The sequence below is a fragment of the Stenella coeruleoalba genome, assembly GCF_951394435.1.
Source record: "Stenella coeruleoalba genome assembly, chromosome: 3".
In the NCBI taxonomy this organism is placed as follows: Eukaryota; Metazoa; Chordata; class Mammalia; order Artiodactyla; family Delphinidae; genus Stenella; species Stenella coeruleoalba.
Window position 1 is genome coordinate 35,009,194 of NC_137148.1, and position 26,769 is coordinate 35,035,962.

The 26,769-nt window shown below is 37.7% G+C and overlaps 1 protein-coding gene across 13 annotated transcripts in view; it reads left to right on the forward strand.

Annotated features, from left to right (window-relative positions):
* FBXO4 (F-box protein 4) overlaps positions 1-26,769 on the forward strand; it is a gene marked incomplete at its 5' end in the record, with an annotated part of 415,710 nt that overhangs the window by 309,313 nt on the left and 79,628 nt on the right. For 10 of the 13 annotated variants that reach the window (XR_013827585.1, XR_013827586.1, XR_013827587.1 and 7 more), the window contains 2 exons: positions 5,539-5,663; positions 12,883-12,981. The remainder of the gene's footprint in view (positions 1-5,538; positions 5,664-12,882; positions 12,982-26,769) is intronic. The other 3 variants (XR_013827590.1, XR_013827591.1, XR_013827597.1) reach the window with 1 other exon arrangement.

Below are 26,769 nucleotides of genomic sequence, written 5' to 3' on the forward strand. Positions count from 1 at the left end.
CAAAATACAATGTTTTTATTTTATTTTATTTTTTCATTTGAATTTTATTTTATTTATTTATTTTTTATACAGCAGGTTATTATTAGTTATCTATTTATACATATTAGTGTATATATGTCAATCCCGATCTCCGAATGCATCCCCTCCCCCCAGCTTTTCCCCAATGCAATGTTTTTATTTCTGGATGTTTCACCTTTACCCCTTTAGATACCTTTTTCCTTACTGCATTGTTGAACATATTTGAGATAATTTAATAATTATCATTATTCTAATCTGGCCTCAGAAAGCCAGCCACTGATTTTTCTCAAAGGGATACAGACAATGTAGTATTAGAATTTCTCACCATGGAAGAAGTAGAAAATTATTTGTCATAAAGAGAGAAGACCAGTGGCTACAACATCTTCACATTTTCACAAGTCTTTGCTATGTCTCAAAAGGATTCACTGTAGAATGTGTGCAGAAAAAAAATCTGTCATACTGAGATATGGAAATGCTGGCATCATATAGACCTTTTCCAACCAGCTACAAAAGCTGTGAAGAGAAAATTATATAGATCTACTGAACTGTACCCATAAAAAGTCATTTTTATATTAGCAAGATTTGAGAAACCAAAGCCATCAGAGTGTTGCAATTGGCAGAAGGGAACAGAAGCATAGTCTGAAATCACACATACTTACCTGAATTCCACAGAATAAGTAAATAAATAAATATTAATTAAATAATTAAATAACTAAATAAAAAATCTATCAAGTTGTTTGCACAGACCTAATCCTAAGGTATACAAATTTGTTGACATATAGGCCACAGTGGGCTGTGACTGTCTTCTTGAGTCTCCAAAGTATCCTGTCCAGATATCAGGGGGTTCTAGCTTTTTCTCTGAATTTCTAGCCAGGTCACTTTCTCTGTTTCTCTCATGTGCCCCAATGTGAGATGTCAAGCAAAGTTATCATGTTCCCAGGTGAAAATTAATGTGTATGTAAGTGGTTCAATTAAAAAGAGAAAGGCCCAAACATGTTTACTCTGGCTGTCTCTTGCTCACCCTCTGTGGTTTAAAGAAATATGTCTCCCCCTTGCTTCCCAAGAAGAAATTTTGAATCATGTGGCTGCCCCCCTACTCCATATCCCCACCATTTCTCACCAAATTAATTAAACCAGTGATGGCAAACTGATCCACAGAATGACCAACTTGGAGAAACAAACACAACTGCCTTAGCCAGTTGGATTCCCAGTTTGAAAAACTGAATGGAAATCAAGGAAAGAAATACTCTTTTTAAGCAGAAAAGCTAGAATGCTCCAGACAGGTCGAGAGCAGCTGAGTGTTGTTAATGGCAAAGCACCAGTCTTTAAGTTTCTGTTTGTAGGCATTTAAAGCCTCCTTTAATCCAGAAATACCATCATCCGTCTCTAAAACTGAGCCCTTACATTTTTGTAGATTTCATCCACTTTTCACTCCATAAGCATCCTTACAGTAACCTTCCCTTTGTTCGAACTAGCCTGAATGGTTCTCTACTTTCAAACCAAAGAGCTCTGATTAAGAAAATGCCAAGGAAGATATCTCACAAAAGTCCTCTCATTATACTGTGACTAACCTCTGACTCTGAGGGTGAGCCCTGCAGTTCTTGAATTCATCCTTCTACTCAGAACACAGCCCTTAGAACTCCCCAGAGAGACCCCTGTGTCCTCTTGTGATGCTTCTCACCCATTCTCACCATTTGCCCTTTGCTCTTGTGTTACAGACTCTCAAATAAGCCTGTCCCTATTATACTCATCTAGTATGAACCTGGCATCCTGCTGGTCTTCATACTCTGTCTGATCAGAATCTTTCACATACCTCCTGATAGGACAGCCAGTCCTATAACTGTGTTTACTTTAGCTTTGATCTTTTGTTGTTTTACCAGGAACAAACTTAGTTTTCCAGGATATTCTCAAACAACAAAGATAGAGCTAGCTAAAAATTGTCTTTTTATAGACCTCATCCCAGAGACTTTGAGTTCAATGAGCCTGAGAAGGAGCCCAGAAATCTATATTTTATCTAGCTCCCAGGTTGTGCTGATACAAGTGATTTTTGAACCAATTTTGAGAAACACTGCTCTGGAGCACTGGATTCCAAATCCAACAGGAAACTAATGGATTATTATAACCCCCTGGGTAGCATTTAAAATGATCTCTTTTGGGATCACACCCATGAATGTTCTGATTCAATATCTCTGAAGAAGAGGATGGAACCATGCTAACTGACCTGAAAAATTGAACGGAAAAGCAAAACAGACACTCTTTATACTGTTTACACCAGGTAGAGTTTCTTCTGGTGTGACTCAGACTGTGGACCATTTGCATCAAATTCATCTGCTGTACTTGTTGCATGTGGATTTGTACTTCTGTAGACATAGTGGTCACAATTTCTGGCAGAAGGTGGGGAATCTACTCATTTGAAAAATTCCTCAGGTGAGACTTATGTGTTTCTGCCTTTCCCTTCTTCTAATCATTGATCATCACTGATTAATGTAATGCATGAGCATTACAGTATTTTATAGCTTGTTTCCAAGTTTGAAAATGCATCCCTTGTTAAAAATCACTGGAACTGAATTCAGCTTTCTCATTTCATGAGGTATAATTCATGAACTATCCATCTGGATCCTCAGAAAATTTTCCATTTAAATGCTCTTGTTTACATGAATAATGTGTAAGTAGCCCTGTCTGGTTTGGAAGGATACTTCAGTATTTCACAAGAATGTCTTAAAAGTGTATTAATTTACTGTGTCATTGTGGATCCCTTTTCTTCTGCCCAAGCACCAAACGCTACTGTATAAATCACCCCCAAATAAAATTTTTGTGTATCCCTCCCTTCCAAGAAGCTCCAAAACCTGCCCAAAGTCAGCAGAGGAAAGGAAGTAATAAAGATTAGAGTATCAATAAATGAATCAGAGAACAAAAAAACAATGGGAAAAAAATCTATGAAACTAAGAGTTGTTTTTTTTAAATAATTAATATCAACAAACTCTTAGCTAGACTGATCAAGAAAAAAATGAAGGCTCAAGTAAAGAAAATCTGAAATGAAAGAGAAGACATTATAACTGATGCCATAGAAACAAAAATCATAAGAAACTATTATGAACAATGATACACAAGCAAATTGGACAACGTAGAAGAAATTGATGAATTCCTAGAAGCTCACACCTACCTAGATAAACTGAAGAAGAAATAAAAAGCCTGAATTGACAAAGGCGACAAGAATATACAATGGAGAAAAGACACTCTCTTCAATAAGTGGTGCTGGGGAAACTGGAAAGCTACAAGTAAAAGAATGGAGTTAGAACATTTTTTCACATCATATAAAAAAATAAGCTCAAAATGGATTAAAGGCCTAGGTATAAACCCAGAAACCATAAAACTCCTAGAAGAGAACATAGGCAGAACCCTCTTTGACATAAATCATAGCAATTTTTTTTTTGGATCTGTCTCCTAAGCAAAAGAAACAAAAGCAAAAATAAACCAATGGGACCTAATTAAACTTAAATGCTTTTGCACAGCAAAGAAACCATTGACAAAGTGAAAAGACAATCTTTTCTGAATGGGAGAAAATATCTGCAAATGATATGACCGATAAAGGGTTAATATCCAAAATATATAAACAGCTCATATAACTTAATATCCAAAAGCAAACAACCCAATTAAAAAACGGGCAGAAGACCTGAATAAACATTTTTCCAAAGAAGATATACATATGGCAAACAAGCAACAATTAGCATCACTAATCATCAGAGAAATGCAAATCGAAACCACAATGAGATATCAGTTCACACTGTCAAAATGGCTATCATCAAAAAATCTACAAATAACAAATGTTGGTGAGGATGTGGAGAAAAAGGAGCCCTCTTGCACTGTTGGTGGGAATGTAAATTGGTGCAGCCACTATGGAAAACAGTATGGAAATTCATCAAAAAACTGAACATAGAACTACAATATAATCCAGCAATTCTACTCCTGGGCATACATCTGAAGAAAACAAAAACACTGATTTGGAAAGGTACGTGCACCCCGATGTCCCAATGTTCATAGCAGCATTATTTACAATAACAAAGATATGGAAGCAACCTAAGTATTCATCCAGAGATGAATGGACAAGATGTGGTGTGTAGTAGTATGCACAATGGAATACTACTCAGCCATAAAAAGAATGAAACTCTGCCATTTGCAATGGTGTGGATAGACCTAGAGGGTATTATGCATAGTGAAATAAATCAGACAGTGAAAGAAAAATACTGTATGTTACCACTTATATGTGGAATCTAAAAATTTTTTAAATAATTGTATATAATAGAAAAAGAAAGCCTGAATCAATAATAAATAAGGAGATTCAATCAGTAATCAAAAACCTCCCAATAAAGAAAAGCTCAGGACCAGAGGGCTTCACAGGTGAATTATACCAAACATTTAAAGAAGAATTAATATTAATCCTTTCAAAACTCCTCCAAAAACTGGAAGAGGGTATACTTCCAAACTTATTTTATCAGGCCAGCATGACCCAATACCAAAGCCAGACAAAGACACTACAAGAAAAGAAAACTACAGTCCAGTATCCTTGATGAACATAGATGCAAAAATCCTCACCGAAATACTAGCAAACTGAATTCAACAGCACATTAAAAGGATCATACACCTGACCAAGTGTGATATATCACTGGAAAGCAAGGTTCAACATAGGCAAATCAAGAAATGTAATACATCACATTAACAGAATAAAGAATAAAAATTATATGATCATTTTCATAGATGCAGAAAAAGCATTTGACAAAATTCAGCATTCGTTTGGATAAAATCTCTCAACAAAGAAGGATGTCATACCATTTGTGACAACATGGATGAACCTGGAGAACATCATGCTAAATAAGTGAAATAAGCCAGACATAGGAAGACAGATACTAAACAGTACCACTTATGTGAGAAATCTAAAATAGTCAAACTGATAGTAGCAGAGAGTAAAATGGTGGTTAACAGTGGCTGGGTGGAGGGGTATGTGGGGATGTACTAGTCAAAGGGTACTAAGTTCCAGTTATGCTAGTTGAATAAATCCTAGATATGTACTGTACATCATAACCTATAGTTAACAATACTGTACTGTATTCTTAAAATTTTGCTAAGAAGGTAGATCTTATGTTAAGTGTTCTTGTCATACATAAAAAGTAATAATAAATAAAGAGTCAGGAAGAAACGTTTGGAGGTGATGGATATGTTAATGGCATGGATGTGGTGATGGTTTCAAGGGTGTACACTTATCTCCAAACACATCACATTGTATATATTAAATATGTACACCTTTTCGCATGTTAATTATGCCTCAATAAAATGCTTTAACAAGTGAAATAAATTAAATGAGTGGCAAAATAAAACAAACCAGTGTTTAACTCTGAAAACCCTTACTAATTGACTGTTACGAGTTTGCTACTATACAACTCATCAGTATGGTTTGAAAAACATGATTTTCTTAAGCTATAATGTGAGAATAAAATTTTTCATTAAATTTTTCCTTGTTCACAGCAATGTTTTCTTCTATGATTAAGAGAAATGTAACAGAAATGTGAAGGATAAGAAAAGAGTGAAAAGATGTTTGAGGAAGCAGAGCAAGCCAAAGAACTATGTGTACCATTCCAGTTTTATTTAGGGTAAGTGTGTATTTTATAGTCTTTTTTCCTCAGTTTTCACCAGAGTTCCTATCCTGCAGAGAACAGTTTTTATTAATAAAACTAGTGTGAGAGTATAAATATGTGTCATTGTCTGGAAGAAGATGGAATACAGCGATTGAGATAATAGTGAGAGAGGAGAGAGGAGGGAATGAGCATGGACCAGAGAGCGAGGGAACAGAGTAACATGGCAGGTGACTAGAACCCAAGGAGAAGTGTTATTTGATGAGAAGTTCCCCTTGTTAGGATGGCAGAAGGACATTTAAGAATGAGAACATATTAATATCAAATTCAAAGTGTCTGTGTTTGTGAAAAGCATAACCCTTCCCATATCCCAAACCCTCATTAAAACCGTTACCATTTCTGTAGGTCCCCATAGGGTGAACCATGGCATGGAAAAGGGACAGTATTTGAGGACAAGGCAAGATAATTTTCAAGCTCAATTGATTTAGCAGAAGCAGGAACTCAGAACCAAGAGACTCCAAGAAACGTAACCCTCCTTTCATTCAAGGAATCCTTGGAGAGAATAGGAGGAAAGTTGAGTCTCTTAATGCACATGTGATTCATTTGAATCTTAAATTATAAGGTGGTATCAGGGGCTTCCTTTTATCTGGGCATTATCAATTTCTTTCGCTTACTTACCTATGCTCCATGTTCTCTAAATCTCATTCCTCTATTCCCATACCCTCCATCTAAGAATTCTGTACAAAATTTTGCAAATTTGATAGCTTTTGGTACCTATCCCAACAATGGACATAGTATTCCATTTTTAACCAGGTCATTTAACCAGGTCCCAGATAACCAGCAATATTAATTCACTTTGATTTTCTACATTTAATAATAGGAGGAAGAGGATACTCATAATTAAGGCTATACAAGCCAGGGATTTCATTAGAAAAGCAATTCTTCCTAATGTATGCCATGCATTGTGCAAAACCTTAGGGAAAAGTTGTGAATGTGATAGATCTGGTTTCTAGGCACATGAAGTTCTCTGGCCATTCCAGGAATACTCATCCTGGTTTGTACATCTTCAAACCTGTGATTATAACCAATACACACAAAGTCCTCCATCAACCAAAAAAATTCCCTTTTATATCTACTAAGACAGACAGAAAAGTAGTTGAACGCATTTAGCTCAAAGAAAGTTAAAAAAAAAGTGTTAGGGATCAAGCGTCAACTAACATCCCAATTCTCAAGCATTCTTTGATTGAAGTTTTACAGAAGAAATACTTTTAATATTCATTAGAATCGTGAAGATAAGAATTTGATGGTTTTCAAATTACTTCTAAGTAAGACTAGCTCCTTAATTTGTGGGATCCAGTGCAAAATTAAAATGCAGGCCCTTGTTAAAGTATTCTTAAGAATTTTTAAGAAAGTGACAGCAGAACATTGAAACAAGCACATAGTGTTTCTAAGCCTGGGATCATGCAAATACAGAGGTCTCATGCCATGAAGGCAGCCTGTCTCTAAGCTTACAATTCACTTAATTTGTTCTAGAGTTTTATTTATTATTTGACAAAGCAAATGCCCAATGGAGGAGAAAATATAGTGGTAACCAAGAAAGCAAGTAAACAAATTTTTTCACAGTATCACCTAAGAAACTGCTATGGAAACTTACATTATAATATTTTTAAAAATGTTTTCATCTAATATCTACAACTGTTAATTACCAAAACATTCCAAAGGTCAGATTAGTAATCCATTTCATTTAGGACTTTAAGGTTTAGATGGTAATCAGTCTGCAGAACTTACTTTAAAGCAGGAAGAAATCATCAAATTTTCCCTTAAATGTGAATGAATCTAAGACATTTTACTTTCTACTGAAAATAGAAAAATGATTTAGAAAATAGAAGTTTATCAGACAAGATGTATAACTACAAGAAGATATCCTGTAAGATGAGGTGCCTCTTAACAAGCAAGGTTCCTTAATTAATTATGGGCAAGTTACTTTCTAGTCAGATGTAAGTAATTGCACAAAAACGGACTGGAAATAAGTCATATCTGAGTTCTTACATTTTCTCATTTTAATTAGTGCATATTATGTGCTTTGCCTCAGTTAGCCCTTCCATAAATAATTTATTTCCTACTGCTCAGAGCTTCAGTTTCTTCATCTCAAAAAAAATGAGAAGTTTCAGCTAATTGAGTTCTGAATGCTCTGCCAGTCCTAATTAAACTCAGCATTACTTATTGTTAACATACTGCCCACAAATTCCTATGCAGGAGACTTCAGAATTTTAAAAAAAAGAATAAGCCACAGTTCCTGACCACAGAGTCTACAATCCAGAAGGCAAGGCAAGCCAGACAGTCAATAAGTGTAATGTAAGACAGCTCCAAAATTCTAGACCTTTAATTCTAAACAAAAATCTTACCAAGGAAGCACAGAAACTTTTAAGGTTGAGATATGATGTAAAATTAATAGACTGGAAGCTTGTAATACAAATCAATCTCCTTAAACATTAGATGTAGATGCTAGAGGCCTGAGTGCGTTTTTAAGCTGTCTTATAGCCAGTACTGGGGGAGTTCTGCTGCCATGCCAAACATCCAAATGCCTAGGGTGATATTTACCTTGTAAGTGCGCTTCCTCCATATTCGGATGTGTTGACCGAATACATAACACGGACACAATTTCAGACCACATTTATCTTCATCACTGACTATTGCAGTAAAGTGTCCATGAGACAAAACTTGGGCTTCATTATTCCACTTGTTTTGTATTCTGGGAAATCTTATTTGGTTGGCAGCCCTTTCAACATTACGTGGCTTTCATGTCACACATTTGGTTCAGCTGATATAATCAAGGTCCTAGTGCATCATTCATCTTGGAATAAACAATGAAAATCAGGTAGATTAAAAAGTGACAGCTTAAAATAGAGCATGAAATATAACCAAAGTCACAGAAATTGAATTAATATGGCTTTAACATGATTTTCAAAGGTCTCCAGTCTGGAGTTTGGGCCCAATTTCCTGGCTGGTTTAAAATGAGACCACAGATCTTAAGTGATGTGCCTGAGGAGAGGCCATGAGTCAGTGGCCGAACTAGCCAGGCCTGTGAGCAGAGAGGCTGCAATGGATCATAAGCATTATGTGTTCTGAACTTCAAAAGAATCAAGAGCACAATTTTCATTAATAAAAAACGTGCTTACTTGAAATGGTAACTCCATAGATATCAACATGGAACATGTTGTAATAGTGTATGTTATAGGTTGAGATCCCAGGGGAACAGATACGGGGATGGAGATTTGCAAGTGGTTGGCTTCTCGTGGAGTGTCCTCAGGAGCAATACCTGTAAGGAAGTGAGGGAGGCAGGACTGGGCAGAGGGAGAAGTCGAATGTGATGCATCTGCAACAGAGGCCTCAGCCACTCCCACAGGGAGCCCTGGGGCTGGTTTGGTTCTCTAGATATGTCCCAAATTGAAGCAAGGGGCTAGGCCTCTCTACCCTGAGGAGGGCCTCATCCTGGAGCAGTCAGTTCCTGACAGGTGGGGGCATGGGTGCCTGGGTCCTGGAGACAGGATCTGGGCTGTGCAGCTCAGCATCCACTAGCGTTTACCCCTTGCATCACTCAGATCTGCTTGCTTCCTCCCATCTGAGAAGAGTTCGTCCAGGATGGATGGAGACCATTCTGGATGGTCTCTTTTCCAGGGAAAACTTACCTAAGGAAGGCTAACAAGATGAACTGCAGCCTCCTTGGTTACAGATAGTCTCAGGGCTGCAACTAATGCTTATCATTTCCTTGCTCAACTACCAATTCTAGATTACTCTCATCTTTAACTAGCACTCCTGCTAGTCTACGGGGCTCACATGATGTGGTGACCCTGACTCTCATCCCTGAGTTTTAGAGCCCCATGACCTTCTTAAAAATATGGCTTCTGAACTTGTCTATTTACTGTCATAATCGGACAACAGAGAACCTGGCTGCTGCACTTGTCCATTTACTATCAAAATTAGGAAAGAAGCAAGAGACACCCTAGTGAATCATCTGGGAATCAAATATATTCTTTCCTGTCCCCACTGTGTAACAACAGCCCTATTGTGTCTCCTAATCATTAGGGTCAATTACCCCTGCTAAGGATGGCTCTTCTTCCTTGCCTCACAGATGGTCTTGGTTCAAGGAAGCAAAAGTGACCTCATGAAAGCCTTCTCCCTCTTGGAACCTGACCTTTTGGACCAGTAGAGCCTAGGAGGGAAGGGAAGCACACATTTTTCAACTGGATCTCTGAAATCAATGGCAAACGTAGCATAGAGAATGCATAAGACTGAGGGTTAGTATAGAGACTATTAGTATATAATAATATTGTATTATTGGTAGTATAGGATAAGGTCAAAGATTAGAAGAAAAGTAAAATGATTATTGCAGCAATTCAAGCAAAAACTGAGGAGGGCCTAAAACAAGGCACCAGTAATGAAGAAGAGAGATCAGCATTTGAAACATTAAAAATATGAAATGAACCAGATGAATGCAAGGAGGCTCAAAAGGGAGGATGGGGAATCTCCGATAACTCCCATGATTCCAGCTCAGTTTACTGCTAAGAAGGACAGAGACACAGGATAAAGAGCAGGTTTGATTCTTTATTTGGTTTGTTTTCAAGGTGCCACAGGAGACAATATTTTAGGGTCACTTATTTTAGGTCACTGACCAATCAGTGACATTTAGGGGGCCCTCTGATTCCTTATTTGCTAGTTTCAAACTGCAGGCTTCCTTTAAATGACCTACACTTGGAAGTTAGCTGTGCCTTTGAATTCTGGGAACTGTAACAAGCATAACTCCACATCTTTTAAATGTTTTGTATAGATTACACTCCTATAGAAGAAATTATTAAAGTAAAACTATGTCATTCCTGTGACAATGACTCCCAAATCTGTATTTCCTTCCTGATTTTTCCAACTGTATATTCCAGACTACCTGCTGGACACTTTCACATGGAATTCATGCCAGCATCTCAGATTCAACACATCCAAATTCAATTAAGCCCCCCCTCTGCCAGTTTCCCTCATCTGTAAATAGGCTTCAGTTCCTGGAACCTCTATTTCTGATAAAGAACCCACCTTCCTCTCAGTTGGGTTTGCAAACTATAGCCCACAGGCCAAATTCAGCCTGTTCCTGTAAATAAAGTTTTATTGCAACGCAGCCAAATGAATTCATCTATATATTGTCTATGTCTGCTTTTGTGCCACAGTGGCAGAGTTGAGTAGTTGTGGCAGAGCCCCTATGGCCCCAAAAGCCTTAATGTTATTATTATTATTATTGTTGTTTTGTTATTGTTATTATTATCATCTGAACCTTTACAGCACAAATTTGCTGACACCTGCTCTAAGTCAGCCAGGATCAAAATCTGAGTCATGTTACTCTTACTTCCCCCTTTCTCTCACCTCATCTGCTCCCTGCCCTTTAAATGTTACTACTACAGATATCTCTCTCTCTCTCTCTCTCTGCTCTCACTGAGCCTAACCTATTTCAACACTCTGCAGACTCTTAACATGCTCTCTTACAGAAATGCCCTCGCAGATCTACCTGGCTTCTCTCTCTACCCTTGGTGATATGACAAACTACAAATAGTCCCTCCACCTGTTGCTTGTCTATGGAGAAGGGAGGAGGAGGGGAATGTGCTGGTCAGGGGAAGCTTCACAGAAGAAAGAAATGATTCAGCTGATAAAAGATAAACAGGCATTTTTCAGCAAAACAGAGGACTGAGGGGGAGGTGGCTGGAGATGTATAGATGAAGTTACTGCATGACTTTAGAGAAGGCATGAGAAAATAAGATGTGTTTGGGGAACATCAAGTAGTTTGGTATGGTGGGAAAAAAGGAAAATGTAATAAAAGGATAATGAGAAGCCCATTCTAGAAACTTTCTTTAAGCTACTATTTCCACGTTGGTCAGCCTCAGCTCCTACTCACCATTCTAGACCCAGTTGTGACACCTTCTCTGGTTCCTCCCAATCAAGTCTTGCCTCTTTCCCTTGGATTCCCATAATATTGCATCCTAACTTCTTCCATTTATCACTTTATAACTTGGGTGGCAGTATGGCAGAATAGATTTTTTATAAGTAGATGTAATAAACTGTTAGTAGGTGATCATCTCTTCCTCCATTTACTGCCCAAGTGACCACCAGCGGTCCCCTCCTTCTCCTAGATGGTGGCTTCCTCATTTATAGTGTGGTTGCACCTTGGAAACACAGGAGACTTCTGCAAACTGTAAAGTGCTAAATAAGTGAAAACTAACATTTGAATGGTACTTGGTAGAGATTTATAACTTGAGGAAACACCTAACGTCCTACAAGTTTTTGCTTGTTTGCTTAAGTATGTTCCTTACTGGACTAAAATATAACTTGAGATCAGACAGTAACTGTATCTTGTGCATTTTTATATCATCAGCACATAAAGAGTATTCAGTATATGTTCATAAAATTAAATTGTCCCACTGAAGTTGACAAAAGATCTGATCACACTAGCACTGATTATTTGTAACCTACACACTAAAAAATTATGACTCAGCTCATATTGTCCCTAAAAAGTCACATTGGAATATTTAAGTATTTTTGATATGCAAGATATCAAAAGAAATTCAGAGAGTTTTACTTGTTATTGAGTGAGAAACAAATGGTGAACGGGGGTACTTCAAACCTGAAACTGATACAAAGCTCGGAGGCATGCCATTACAGGATGCCTTATAAAGTGAAAATGAGGAAGTTGCTGAACCTTTACAATGATTGGTTATTAAAATGGGGGTTTTCAGACAGCAGGGGATTGGTTAAAACTGATTATCTTATACCATTTTAAGAAGATGCTTAAAGTTTCACTTATGATTATCAGAGGCATTTGCAAGAAATAACCTAAGTTTTGTTTACATTCATGGAGTAAACTAGATGAAGTTTTACTTATGTGGCTTCACTAGTTTTGTTTGCTAGGGAGAGCTTCAAGCCTGGTTTCCATTTTATTTAACTTTAACAAATGATATTAAAAATATTCAAGGTAATACTAAATTATGTTGTCATTGATCAAAATGATTTTGAAACTTTTCTTTGGAGTTACTTTAAGGATGTGGCATCTTTTTATAAGACTGTCCTTCATGTTGGAAAACATTCTTTGAGGATGAACTTATTTTTAGAAAACAACTAAAGTTATTATAAGCCAACTATGATACTAATTTAGTTTAAAATGATACTTTAGAATGAAATCGTGAATATTATGTTATTTCTCGAGCTTACTTGAAAGGCAAACAATGCCTCCGTATAATCCATCATGGCCTGCTCTGACTGGCACAGTTGACTGAGCTGGGCACCATCAACCATAGAAATTTTGGTGAGTAATCTAAAATCTACCATTATAGAACTTTCAGATAAGTCGGTATTAAGCAAATATTATTGGCCCTTGTTTCCAATAGCTATTATAATAGAGTTTACTGAGGTAAATTAATGCACCTCTATGCTTGTTTCTCAAATCAAATACCCCTTCTCCTCCATCAGGATTCCTGTGGGTTCTAATAAAAATTTGATGGTTTTCACAGCTTAATTTCTATCTCTGTAACTAGAAATCTTGGACATATCTCTCTATACCTTCAGTTCTTCCAGATTTTTTCATACCTGCCCTGTCCTGACTTCTCTTTAGAGCCATAGTATTCAATACAATAGTATAGTAGACAGAATAATGTCCCCCCCTAAATATGTCCAAGCCCTCATTCCCAGAACTGGTGACTACATTACCTAAGATACCAAAAGGGAACTTTGCAGATGTGATTAAGGACCTTGAGATGGGGAGATTATCCTGCATTATCCAGGTGATCCCATTGTAATCATGAAGATCCTTATAAGAGAAAGAGGAAGGCAGGAGACTTAGAATCAGAGAAGGAAGTGTGACAGTGGAAGCAGAGGATGGAGTGATGTGGCCATGAGCCAAGGAATGTGAGCAGCCTCCCGAAGCTGGGAAAGGAGAGGAATAGATTATCCCCTAGAGCAGGGGTAGCAGTCCGTGGCCTGTTGGGAACTGGGCCACATAGCAGGAGGTGAATGGCAGGTGAGCGAGCAAAGCTTCATCTGTATTTATAGCCGCTCCCCATTGCTTGCATTACCGCCTGAGCTCCGCCTCCTGTCAGATCAGTGACAGCATTATATTCTCATAGGACTGCCAACCCTACTGTGAACTGCCCATGTGAGGGATCTAGGTTGTGAACTCCTTATGAGAATCTAACGCCTGATGACCTGAGGTGGAGCTGAGGCAGTGATGCTAGCTCTGGGAAGCTGATGCAAATACAGATTATCATTAGCAGAGAGGTTTGACTGCACAGAGACTATAATAAATCAATTGCTTGCAGACCCATATCAAAAGCCTATCAGTGAGTGGCACGTGACAATTAAGCTGCATGTGGTGGCAGGCTTTATAGTGGAAAGTGAATAGATGTACTTCGATTGTACATTGCATCTGGTGGCAGGCTTTAAGTCAGAAACCGACATTTATTTTAGTCCGCGTGTGGCGCGCCTGTTATTTTATTTACCGCTTCCGTCTGCATCTCTTTCCTGCACCACGCACTTGTCTCAGTCACAGTTTTGGTAAGCCATAAGCTAACCCTAGCCAAAATTATTAAAAAAAAAACGTTGCTGGAGAGCTTGTTTGTAAAGGGAGAAAGACCCAATAATGAGACAGTAGAAGACCCTAAGACCGCCAACAAAAAGAAAGCTGCATTTAAAAGAAAATATCAAGAGTCCTACTTAAATTATGGGTTCTTTGCAACAGGTGATTGACATTCTCCAAGCCCACTTTGTATAATATGTGGCAACAAGCTATCCAACAAAGCCATGAAACCTTCAAAACTGCTTCATCACATGGAGACCAAGCACCCTGCATTAAAAGACAGGACTTTGGAGTTTTTCAAAAGAAAAAAAAAATGTGGACAAGAAGAACAGAAGCAATTATTGAAGGCCACTACTTCATCAAAATGTCTGCACCAAGAGCAATATTCTTAGTGGCTAACCACATTGCCAAAGCTAAGAAGCCCTTTACTACTGGTGAAGAGTTTATCCTACCTGCTGCTAAAGACATTTGTCATGAACTTACAGGAGACGCTGCAGTTCAAAAGGTGGCACGTGTTCCTCTTTCGGCTGGCACCGTAACTACACAAATTGATGGAATAGCAGAGGATACTGAGGCACAATTTTTAGAGAGGATTAATGAGTCACTGTGGTACACAACCCAGGTTGACAAGTCTACTGATGTTGACAACAAGGCAACAATGCTTGTTTTTGTGTGATATATTTTTCAGAAGGATGTGCATGAGGATATGTTATGTGCACTTTTGTTGCCAACGAACACCACAGCTGAAGAACTGTTCAAGTCTTTGAATGATTACATATCAGGAAAACTGACTGGGTCATTATGTGTTAGTATATGCATGGATGGAGCAGCTGCCATGACTGGACGGCTTTCTGGTTTTACTACTCAGGTCAAAGAGGTCGCTTCTGAATGTGAGTCTATGCACTGTGTCATCCATAGAGAAATGCTGGCTAGCTGGAAAATGTCACCTGAACTTAACAACATTTTGCAGGATGTGATTAAAATTATCAACCACATTAAAGTATATGCCCTTAACTCACGTCTGTTCGTGCAGCTCTGTGAGGAGAAGGACGCAGAGCACACACGTCTTCTCTTACACACAGAAGTGAGATGGCTTTCTAGAGGTAGATCACTGGCCAGAGTTTTTGAGTTATGAGAGCCACTCCAGAGATTTCTTTTAGAAAAACAGTCACCCCTGGCAGCATATTTCACTGACACAGAATGGGTTGCAAAACTTGCCTACTTGTGTGACATATTCAACCTGCTCAATGAAGTCAATCTATCACTTCAGGGGAGAATGACAACTGTGTTCAAGTCAGCAGATAAAGTGGCTGCATTCAAAGCCAAACTGGAATTATGGGGGCGACGAGTGAACATTGAGATTTTTGACATGTTTCAAACATTAGCAGAGATTTTGAAAGAGACTGATCCAGGGCCTTCTTTCTCCCAGCTGATGCACGATCACCTATCCCAGCTTTCAAAAGAGCTTGAGTATTACTTCCCAACCACAAAAGACCCCCGAACTGGGAAGGAATGGATCCGCGACCCATTTGTGAATAAGCCAGGTGAATAGACTTTGTCCCTGCTAGAAGAGGATCAACTGCTTGAGATCGCAAATGACAGTGGCCTTAAAAGTATGCTTGAGACAACTTCAAATCTCCATATGTTCTGGATTAAAGACAAGACGGAATATCCTGAGATTGCCACAGAAGCACTGAAAAGCCTGCTTGCATTTCCAGCATCCTATCTTTGTGAAGCAGGCCTTTCTGCAGTGACCACAACCAAAACGAGATTACGAAGTAGACTGGACATACGGGACACACTTCGGGTGTCACTGTCTCCCATCACCCCCAGATGGGATCATCTAGTTGCAGGAAAACAAGCTCAGGGCTCCCACTGATTCTGCATTATGGGGAGTTGTATAATTATTTCATTATATATTACAGTGTAATAATAATAGAAATAAAGTGCATAATGAATGTAATGCGCTTGAATCATCCCGAAACCACCCCTCCTCCCCAGGCCATGGAAAAATTGTCTTCTGCAAAACTGGTCCCTGGTGCCAAAAAGGTTGGGAACCACTGTTTTAAACCACTAAGTTTGTAGTAATTTGTTACAGCAACAATAGGAAATTAATTCAGGTAACCACTAGCCTCATGTGTTTATTTAAATTTAAGTGAATTAAATTTTTAAAAATTTAAATTTAATGTTTCATTCTAGCTATATTTCAAGTCCTTAATAGCAACCTGTGACAGTGGCTACCATATTGGACAGCACAGATTATAGAACATTGCTGAAACTTCCATCCAGCAGCATTGGATTGTGCTGTTACAGAGGTCTCTTTGTCTTACCCCAGATATCCTACCACCAGAATAGATTTAGTAAAGCTAAAATAAACAAACTCCCTTTAATTCCAAACCTCCTTTTCAATGGCAGTGGCCCAGAAGACTATCCAAAGTAGTAGATGTGATCTTGGCTCAAAAATTCATTTGATACAATTATTGCAGGAATCAAATGGCAGCCTACAGACAAGGGACGGGAGAGACAGTCCCACTACAAGTCCTGCTCTTTGGTAGCATCCCCTGCATGGAAAGAATCATAGAGAATGTTCAAGTGGGGTGGAAGTTCACACATCCCATGAGGAACCTCTCTATCCTAACTCTAAGTTCAAAGTATTTATTTTGTTTTCTCCATGGCTTATAAGAGTTGGATTGTTTGTTTATTGTTAGGCTGATGATGTTTCTATACCAGAACAGTAGATTGGGTTCATTGGTGATGTCTTCCATTTCTTGATATCCTAAAACTGAAGAGAGATATGTTGGGCTTTTATCTAATTCCGTTCTGAGTAAAATAAAAACTGGAATAATACATTCTGGAATTGTTTTCCACTAACTCCTATAAAAGAGGTTCCTCTTTTGTACTCCTCAGTTTATTCACAGTTTAAAACGTAGCTGAGAAGCATTTCAGTAGATAGAAACTAGCTCTAATTCAATATTTTTCAGCCACAGGAGGTGAACTTTCTCCACACGGTAAATATAAGCCAGGTGGATTCAATGTCTTAAGAGGAATCAGACATTCAGATTCATGCGCAAAGACTCAGTTCAACATGATGTGCTAAGCAAGGGGAAATATTTTTTTTAAGTCATGAAATATCTGAATAAGTAAGACAATTATATGAAAATGTGTGAAAATGCATATTATAAGCATTAATATGCATTCATATGAATGTATGCCCAACATACATATGATTACCGAAGAAGACCACTACAGGCATACCTTGGAGATATTGCAGGTACAGTTCCGGACCACTGCAATAAAGTTAATATTGCAATAAAGCAAGTCACATGGATTTTTTGGTTTCCCAGTGTATACAAATGTTTTAAGCGTGCAATAGCATCATGTCTTTAAAAATGTGTGTACTGTGATTTTAAAAATACCTTAAAAATGCTAACCATTATCCGAGCCTTCAGTGAGTCGTAATCTTTTTGCTGATGGAGGGTCTTGCCTGGGAGTTGATGGCTGCTAACTGGTCAGGGTGGTGATTGCTGAAGGTTAGAATGGCTGCGGAAATTTCTTAAAATAAGACAACAGTTTGCTTCATCAATTTACTCTTCCTTTCATAAACAATTTCTCTATAGCCTGCAATGCTGTTTGATAATATTTTATCACAACAGAACTTCTTTCAAACTTGGAATCAATCCTCTCTAACCCTGCTTTACTTTATCAACCAAGTTCATGTAATATGCTAAATCCTTTATTGTCATTTCAACAATCTTTACAGCATCTTCACCAGGAATAGATTCCATCTTAAGAAAGCACTTTCTTGGTTCTTCTGTAAGAAGCAACTTCTCATCTGTTAAAATTTTATCATAAGATTGCAGCAATTAAGTCACATCTTCAGATTCCACTTCTAATTCTAGTTCTCTTACTATTTCCCCCACATCTGTAGTTACTTCCTCTACTGAAGCCTTGAACCCCTCAAAGTCAGCCATGAACATTGGAATCAGTATCTCCCAAACTTCTGTTAATGTTGATATTTTGACCTCTTCCCATGAACCACAAATATTTTAAAATGACATCTAGAATGGTGAATCCTTTCCAGAAGGCTTTCAATTTACTTTACCCACATCCATCAGAAGAATCACTATCTATGGCAGCTATAGGCTTACAAAATGTATTTCTTAAATAACAAGACTTGAAAGTCAAAATTACTCCTTGATCTATGGGCTGTAGAATGGATGTCATATTAGCAGGCAAGAAAACAACATTAATCTCATTGTACATCTCCATTAGAGCTCTTGGGTGACCAGGTGCATTGTCAGTGAGAAGTAAAATTTTGAAAGGAATCTTCTTTTTCTGAGCAGCAGATCTCAAATGTGGGCTTAAAATATCGATAAGCCATGTTGTAAACAAATGTGTTGTCACCAGGTTTTGTTGTTCCATTTACAGAGCACAGACAGAGTAGATGTAGCATAATTCTTAAGGGTCTTAGGACTTTCAGAATGGTAATTGAACATTGGCTTCAACTTAATGTCACCAACTGCATCAGCCCCTAACCCTGTCCTTTGAAGCTTTGAAGGAAGGCATTAACTTTTCCTCCCTAGCTGTGAAAGTCCTAGATGACACCTTCTTGCAGTATAAGGCTGTTTCATCTACATTGACTCTCTGTTGTTTCGTGTATCCACCTTCATTCATTATTTTAGTTGGGTTTTCTGGATAACTTGCTGCAGCTTCTACATCAGCACTTGCTGCTTCACTCTGCACTTTTATGTTATGGAGATGGCTTCTTTCCTTCAACCTCATGAACCAACCTCTGCTAGCTTCAGACTTTTCTTTTGCAGCTTCCTCACCTCTCTCAGCCTACATAGAATTGAAGAGAGTTAGGGCCTTGCTCTGGATTCAGCTTTGGCTTAAGGGATGTTATGGCTTGTTTAATCCTCTATCCAGACCACTAAAACTTTCTCCATATCAGCAGTAAGGCTGTTTTTCTTTCTTATCATTCTTGTGTGCACTAAAGTAGCACTTTTAATTTTCTTCAAGACCTTTTCTTTTGTACTCATAATGTGACTGTTTGTCACATGGGGCCTAGCTTTATTACTTATCTTGGCTTTTGACATGCCTTCTTCACTAAGCTTAATCATTTCTAGCTTTTGATTTAAAGTGAGAAGCGTGATGAGACTCTTCCTCTCAATTGAACACTTAGAGGCCATTGTAGGGTTATTAGTTGGCCTAATTTCAACATTGTTGTGTGTCAGGAGATAGGGAGGCCCAAGGAGAAGGAGAGAGATGGGGTACAGCGGGTAGGTAGAACAGTCAGAACACACATTAATCACTTAAAATGCCATCTTATATGGACAAGGTTCATGGCACCCCAAAATAATTACAATAGTAACATCAAAGATCACTGATCACAGATCACCATAACAAATATAATAATAATGGAAAATTTTGAAATATTGTGTGAATTACCAAAATGTGACAGAGAGACACCAAGTGAACAAATGCTGTTGGAAAAATGCTGCTGATAGACTTGCTCGATGCAGGGTTCACAAACCTTCAATTTGTAAAAAACACAATATCTGCAAAGTGCAATAAAGCAAAGCACAATAAAATGAGGTATGTCTGTGGTTTCAGAATCTGCTCCTGGTATACCTGTTTTCAGATAGGTATGTCGCTGTCTTTAAAATCACTGTCCCCTTTAAAATTTTCCTTAGAAAGACTGTCATTTAAATAGTATTCTCAAATAGGATTTCCTGGACCATTATCACATATTTCTCCTACAATAAACTCATAGTTTGTCTTTTGATAACAGTATATGTCATTTGCATCTTATCTTCAAATCCATTCCCTGTACTCTCTTTGCTCCCATGGGGGCTAATACATTCTCTATTTCCAAAGTTCTCTTGCCTTCCAATTAAGTTTGGCCAGTCAGAAACTGTGGCAGATCAGAGGGTTGTAGGAGGGAGAATAACCACATTATTTCTCTTTTGCTTTATGCTTCAGATGAGATATCTAGCAGTGGCTGCATCTTTTCCATCTCCATTGATCCATTACCTTGTGTGTTCCATGAGATGCTCCTGAATCCTTGTGTGTAACATGAGATGCTCCTGAATCAATAAGTTCCTTTTATGCTTAATGAGGTTTCAGTGTGTTTTTATTACCAGTTATCACAATGACATTATCCTTAATTTTTCATCACTTAATCTTATTCCAATGTAGCCTCAGATACTCACCTTCTTCAGCAGGAAGGGATTTATCATTCCTCAGGTCTTATAGTAAATGGCAAGAGCAAAGGTTCACTCATCTTAGCTATTTTCCTATAATAAGTTTCTTTCTAACTCTGAGCTAAGGAAACAAATTAGTTTAGTTTTTCAGGTATCTCCATCTCTCATAATTCTCAATTCACTCTTTATGAAACCATTGGAGAAAATAGAATCCATAATAAGGCTTAGAAATAAGAATTAAAAGTCACTAAATAACTTTAGTAGAAATACACACACACACACACACACACACACACACACACACACACACACACACTATTTGTACCTGGCAAACATCAAACATTAGTTAACTTCAATATTTTTTTTTACTGTATTAGCCATAGGACACTGTCAAATGCCTTCAGAATTATTACTGAGTTGTAGGGATAAATTTTCCAGGCCCAGGCAGGGGTGAGTCTCAGGAGTCAGTGTTATCTGAATTGAAATACATAAGTGTGCAGTCCTAAATATTGTAAGGCAAAGTCAAAGTCAAAGGTGGTTCCTTAAAACTAGGTATGCATCTCCTGTGGATATGATAAAACAATAACTGGGAAGGGGGAGGGAAGGAGAGGAAAGACTTATGCAGAACTGAAGGGTACTAATTAAAAGGACAGGAAAACACCTTCCACTTTTGGCTATCAATGGACTGTCTCATTTCATATCCCACTGAAAACAACTAGAAATCTCAAAAAATGTTTTCTGAAAATTTGTTTGAAGGCATTAAAGGGACATCAAAGCACCAAGGACTTGAAAGGTCATGATTTCAGAAAGAAGTTCTGAGAAGTGAGTGCAACATCTAGTTATGCTTTTCTTTTCAAGGAACATCAGCATCTTTTCCATCTCCATGGATCAAGTTACCTTGTGTGTTCTGTGAGATACTCCTGAACCATTGAAATAAGTTCCCTTTTATGCTCTGACATGTGTTTGACAATTCATAACTAGAACTAAGAACCTGATAAGCTGGTCAGAGTTTTTGGCAGTCTCAAGGGATTTTTTAAAAAATGAAGAGCAAGGTCTGCCAAGGAGGAGAAGCTCTGGAAAATACTTCATATTTTCAGATGAAACTCCTGAGGAGCAAAACCTAAATAATAAAGGAAATTGACCAGCCTGCAGGAAGGCTGAAACTCAGCTCCTTGTTAGCTCAGTTTGAGAAGAGATGAAATAATCTGCCCTAATCTTTCTTCAAGAAGCAAAAGTAAATTCTCTTTGGAAAAAGATAATGTTATCCAGAATCTCTAATTAGCTCTCAATATTTCATACATGTTTAGCATTCTTTCAATTACCAGGCGTACAACAAGACAAAAACAAATAATCTAAAACCAAGAGAAGAGAAACAGATAATGGAAAAACTACCATAGATGGATAATTTTATCAGAGAACTAGAATCTGTTAGAGAAAAAAAGACTTGAATTGAAATACTAGAAATGAAAAACACAAAAACTCAACAAATTGTTTTTAACAGAATATCAGACAAAGTTAAGAGAGCATTTTCTAACTGTTTTAAAACTGGGAAGAGAATATCCGGGCTAAAGAACAGAAAGAAAAATGATGAAAATATAGAAAATCATTTAAGAGACAGATGGACACTAGTGAGAAGATCTAACATATGTAATTGGATTTCCAGTAAAAGAAGAGAGAGAGGATGGGTGGAAGCAATACTAGAAGAGATAATGACCAAGGATTTTCTAAAATTAGTGAAAGATGTCAAGCCACAGATCCAAGAAATGCTACAAACAGTAAATAAGAAAAATATAAATAAAATCCACCTAGGAACATCATAGTAAAATGACTACAAACAAAGAAATATCATTGGGTCAATTGGATATTCAAACACCAAAAAAAAAAAGTTAATCTTATTGGATACAATGTATGGGAAAATATTTTCTCTCATAGTCTTTTAACTCTTATAATGACATCTGAGTAGAGTTCTTATTTTCAATGCAGTCTAATTTATAAATTGTTTTTTAAATAGTATTTCTCATATTCTGTTTAAGAAAACTTCTGTTATTTTATGGTCATGAAGATATTTTCCTACATTATCTTAGAAGTTTTAAAGAACTAAAATTAAGTACAAATCAAAGAAATTCTCTTCGTTAGCATACACTAGAAAGGGAGGGGGAAGACAAGCCACTGAGAAATTTTGATGAGGGGAATCTGAAGAACTGGCCTAAAGTGGGGCTGGTAATAGAAAGAAATGTCCAGATATGCTACAGGACAGCTAAACTCTTAGAAATTTTTGTAGAATTAAAAGATAATAAATTGTTTTGTTTTTGTTTTTGATAAACTACCCAGCCTGCACAAGGGCAAAGTGCCTAGACTGACTATTTTTCTAGCTTATCAGTTTACCCCCAAAAATGTAAAGGCAAAATGTACTCTTCCCTGAAATGTTGGCAATGACTCTGTTTGTCCTGAATTGCAGTTCCCTCTCTCCAGACCTGCTTTATTCCTCTTCCCTTCACAGACATTTGTGACCTAAATTCCATCTCAGTGTTTACTTCTGGAGAATCCACCCACCAACATCAATTGACTCCTCCACGAAAAACAGAGTAAAACAAAACTCACTGTTCTCAGACTGCTCAGATTGTCCACAGATTTCTCCTTTTCTCTCTTCTTATAAGTCTATACTTTGCCTTTGTTTCTTAACAGCAGTCTAATGACAGCTCTCACTTGTATATGTGAGTAAAATATTTCTATGTCAATGGTGACTAAAAAAATCTAGAAATTGTTCTTTGACACTACAGAATTGAAGAAAAATTAACATGTATATTGAGAACCCTAACAAGTCTATAGAAGAAACGTGTAATACAAAAGGAAACAGGCAAAATAGGTGCATCACAAAATAGTATATCAAAAGGTCAATAAATATAAAAAGGTACTCAAAATCATTAGTCATCAGTGTAAATTGAAACTACAATGTAATACCACTAAACATCAAGCAAAATGGCTAAGATGTAAAAGGTCAACAATAATTATGTTGGTGAGGATATGGAGCAACCAGAATTCTCATATGCTGCTGATGGGAGTGTAAATTGGCTCAAATATTTTAGAAAACTCTTTGTCAATATATGCTAAAGCTGAACATACACATATGCTAAGACCCAACTACTCCACTACTGGGAGAAATACCAAACAGAAGTGTGTGCATATATTTACTAAAGACATGCACAAGAATGTTCATAGTAACTTCATGTGTGATAACCCCAAACTGGAGTCAACTAAAAGGTCCATCAACAATAGAATGGCTAATATATTTTACCCATACAAAGGAATGCTACAGCATTGAAAACAAATGGATGAAAGCTGCATGAAAGCAAATGAATGAACATCTCAGGCATAATATTAAGCAAAAATTTAGGCATAGAATGGTACATACTGAATATTATGGACTAAAGTGCACACACACACACACACACACACACACACACACACACCCCTAAAATTTCATATGTTGAAGCCCTAACTCCAAATGTGACTGTATGTGGAGATAGGGCCTTTAGGTAGATAATTAAAATTAAATGAGGTCATAAGGGTGGAGCCCTAATCTATTGGACTTGTGTCTTTATAAGAGGAGGAAGAGACACAGGAAAGTGTCCACACAGAAGAAAGGCCATGTGAAGACACAGTGAGAAGGTTGCCGTATACATGCCAGGAAGTGTTCTCACCAGAAACCAACCCTGATGACACCTTCATCTTGGGCTTTCAGCCTCAGAAGTGTGAGAAAATAAATTTCTATTATTAAAGCCACCCCATCTGTGATACTCTGTTATGGCAGTTCAAGGAGACTAATATGATTCCATTTACAGATAAAGTATTAAGAAAGAAACACCTAATCCATGAAACTGGAAGTAAAGTTTACTCCTGTCAAGGAATAAAGGTTGCAATGAGTAGGAGAAGGCATGAGGGGGACTTCTGGCATACTGCTGGTGTCCTATTTCTCGACCTTAGTGGTGAATACATGAGTGTTACTGTTGTGAAAATTTATGGAATTTTGGTATATGTGCTGCCGAAGCGAGCACAAAATTTATGGAATTTTAGACTTATGTGTGGTTCATTACGTAGTATACATCAATTTAAAGTTTATTAAAAAATAAACAGGAAACATCAGACTCATCAGGGAAGTCTGGCGGATAACAGAAGTGTTCAGGGGGTTTGGATAAAATGAAGCCCTACAATCCCCACCTCATCATGGGAACTGATGCAGAACAGGTTTTCTGCTTTCCTTTCTCTTTTTATTTTTCTCTTATTTCCCAGAGCATACATTCCTTTATGAGAGCCTAAGGAAGCAGCTGTCAATGGAGCTGGTTGTAAAAGGATGAGACAGGAAAAAGCAGTCAGCTGGCCAAAGGTTGCAAGTCAAATAGATGTATTTTTGGAGTCTAATCATGTTTCCAATAACAATTTGCAAGACAGCAAGACTGAGCTTATGTGGATACTGTCCAGCCAGTTTAATGAACAGGGTCCTCTGAATGATTTCTCAGCAAAAAATTATCTTTAGAAAGTACAGACTAAGAATTTATCACCAGTTTAGATCCTGCAGGCTATATATATTTTTTAGATAAAACTCTGGAGAATAAAAACTTCATCTTTTTTTTTGCTGTTGTTCATGAAAGAATTTCCGAAAGTTGTGGCAAGAATTTTCCAAGATCAGGCGAAATATGGCATTTGATTTTGGAGCTGTGTAACCATAGATCCTGGCTTCAGGAGAGCATCAGCTCTTGACCACACCTACACTTGAAGCTGGATTCAGCACTTCCCCACATTCATTCCTAAGAATTGACTCCCTTCAAAGGCAATATTAAGCAATGTATAGTTTACTGAAGATTTGGGAAAATATTTGGGGAAGTAGTTTTATGTTAAACACCATGGAGAAAGCATTCAATAAACATCCCAGTCAGTATTTTTTTTTTCACTCAGGCCCCTTTTAGCTTCATACCAATCTGAGGTATTCTCATTCTGATCCTCTCCTTCATTTTCTTGGCTAAATCCTTTCTGCTCCATGGTCTTCTGGAAGTCCAATCCCAGACAGGCAACCATCCTGATGTATGCACAGCCGACTGGGAAAGCTCATCCAATCTTTGCCTTCCATTTCTTTCTTATAAGTCCTGTGGGCTTTACCAGTCTTCCATACCCCACTGGAACTTTGGGTGAAAATTTTTTGTCCAAAGCATTACATGTACAGGCAGAAAGGTGGGAAACATCCTTTGCATTCTTGTTTTAATAAAAACTTAGCTTAGAATCAGGACACCTCGAGCCCTTAACTGCTCAGTGCTACACATTCCTCATACATTTGAACATCTGTGGAACATTTGGGGACACTTAAAAATTGTGGTGGTATGAGAATACAAGGTGTTGTTATTCTTGCATCTTGCTCCCAAGATTCTGACCTAAATGCAGAAAAGCAGTAAGGACACCAGCCTGTGACAGTTGGCCATGGTTAACAGCACAGCGTGGGCATCCTGTACAGATAAAAGAATCTCCTTTTCATATAGCATGTATCCGAGAAATAGCACCTTCACAATTTGTGTCATTTCTTTTTGATGACCCCCAAACAAAACAGTGACTGAGATAATAAATGCTTTTACTTTGGATTGATCTAAATGCCCTGTGGTGAAACTGCTCTAGTTTAATGCAGTGCAGAGTGAGCCACACACGGTGTGAAAACCGCCATCCTTGGAGGAGAAGTGTCAACACCTGGGTTTTTGTCACTTAGCCTATCTTGAAAATTCGGCTGGCTATGTTTCTTTCTTTGTTCCTATCTGTGCGCTAATTCACACTTAAAAACTGATGTTGACTATTATTTGCAAAGCACCCTGAAATATAAGGGTTATAAAGATAAAATAAGGTAATTTCTATCTTCATTAAGTTTACATTTAATCAAGGAAGATATACACAGAAAACAAAACAAAGAACCAAAAACAATAAAGACAAAGTAGAAGTAGAAGAAGGAGAGATTACTTATTGCCTGAGGGAATTAGGGGAGCCAGAATGATCTTTTCAAAAAGCAAATCTGCTCATGTGTTTCCTTTTTTTTTTTTTTTTGGTTAACATTTTTATTGGAGTATAATTGCTTTACAATGGTGTGTTAGTTTCTGCTTTATAACAAAGTAAATCAGCTATACATATACATATATCCTCCCTCTGCATCTCCCTCCCACCCTCCCTATCCCACCCCTCTAGTTGGTCACAAAGCACGGAGCTGGTCTCCCTGTGCTATGTGGCTGCTTCCCACTAACTATCTATTTTACATTTGGTAGTGTATATATGTCCATGCCACTCTCCC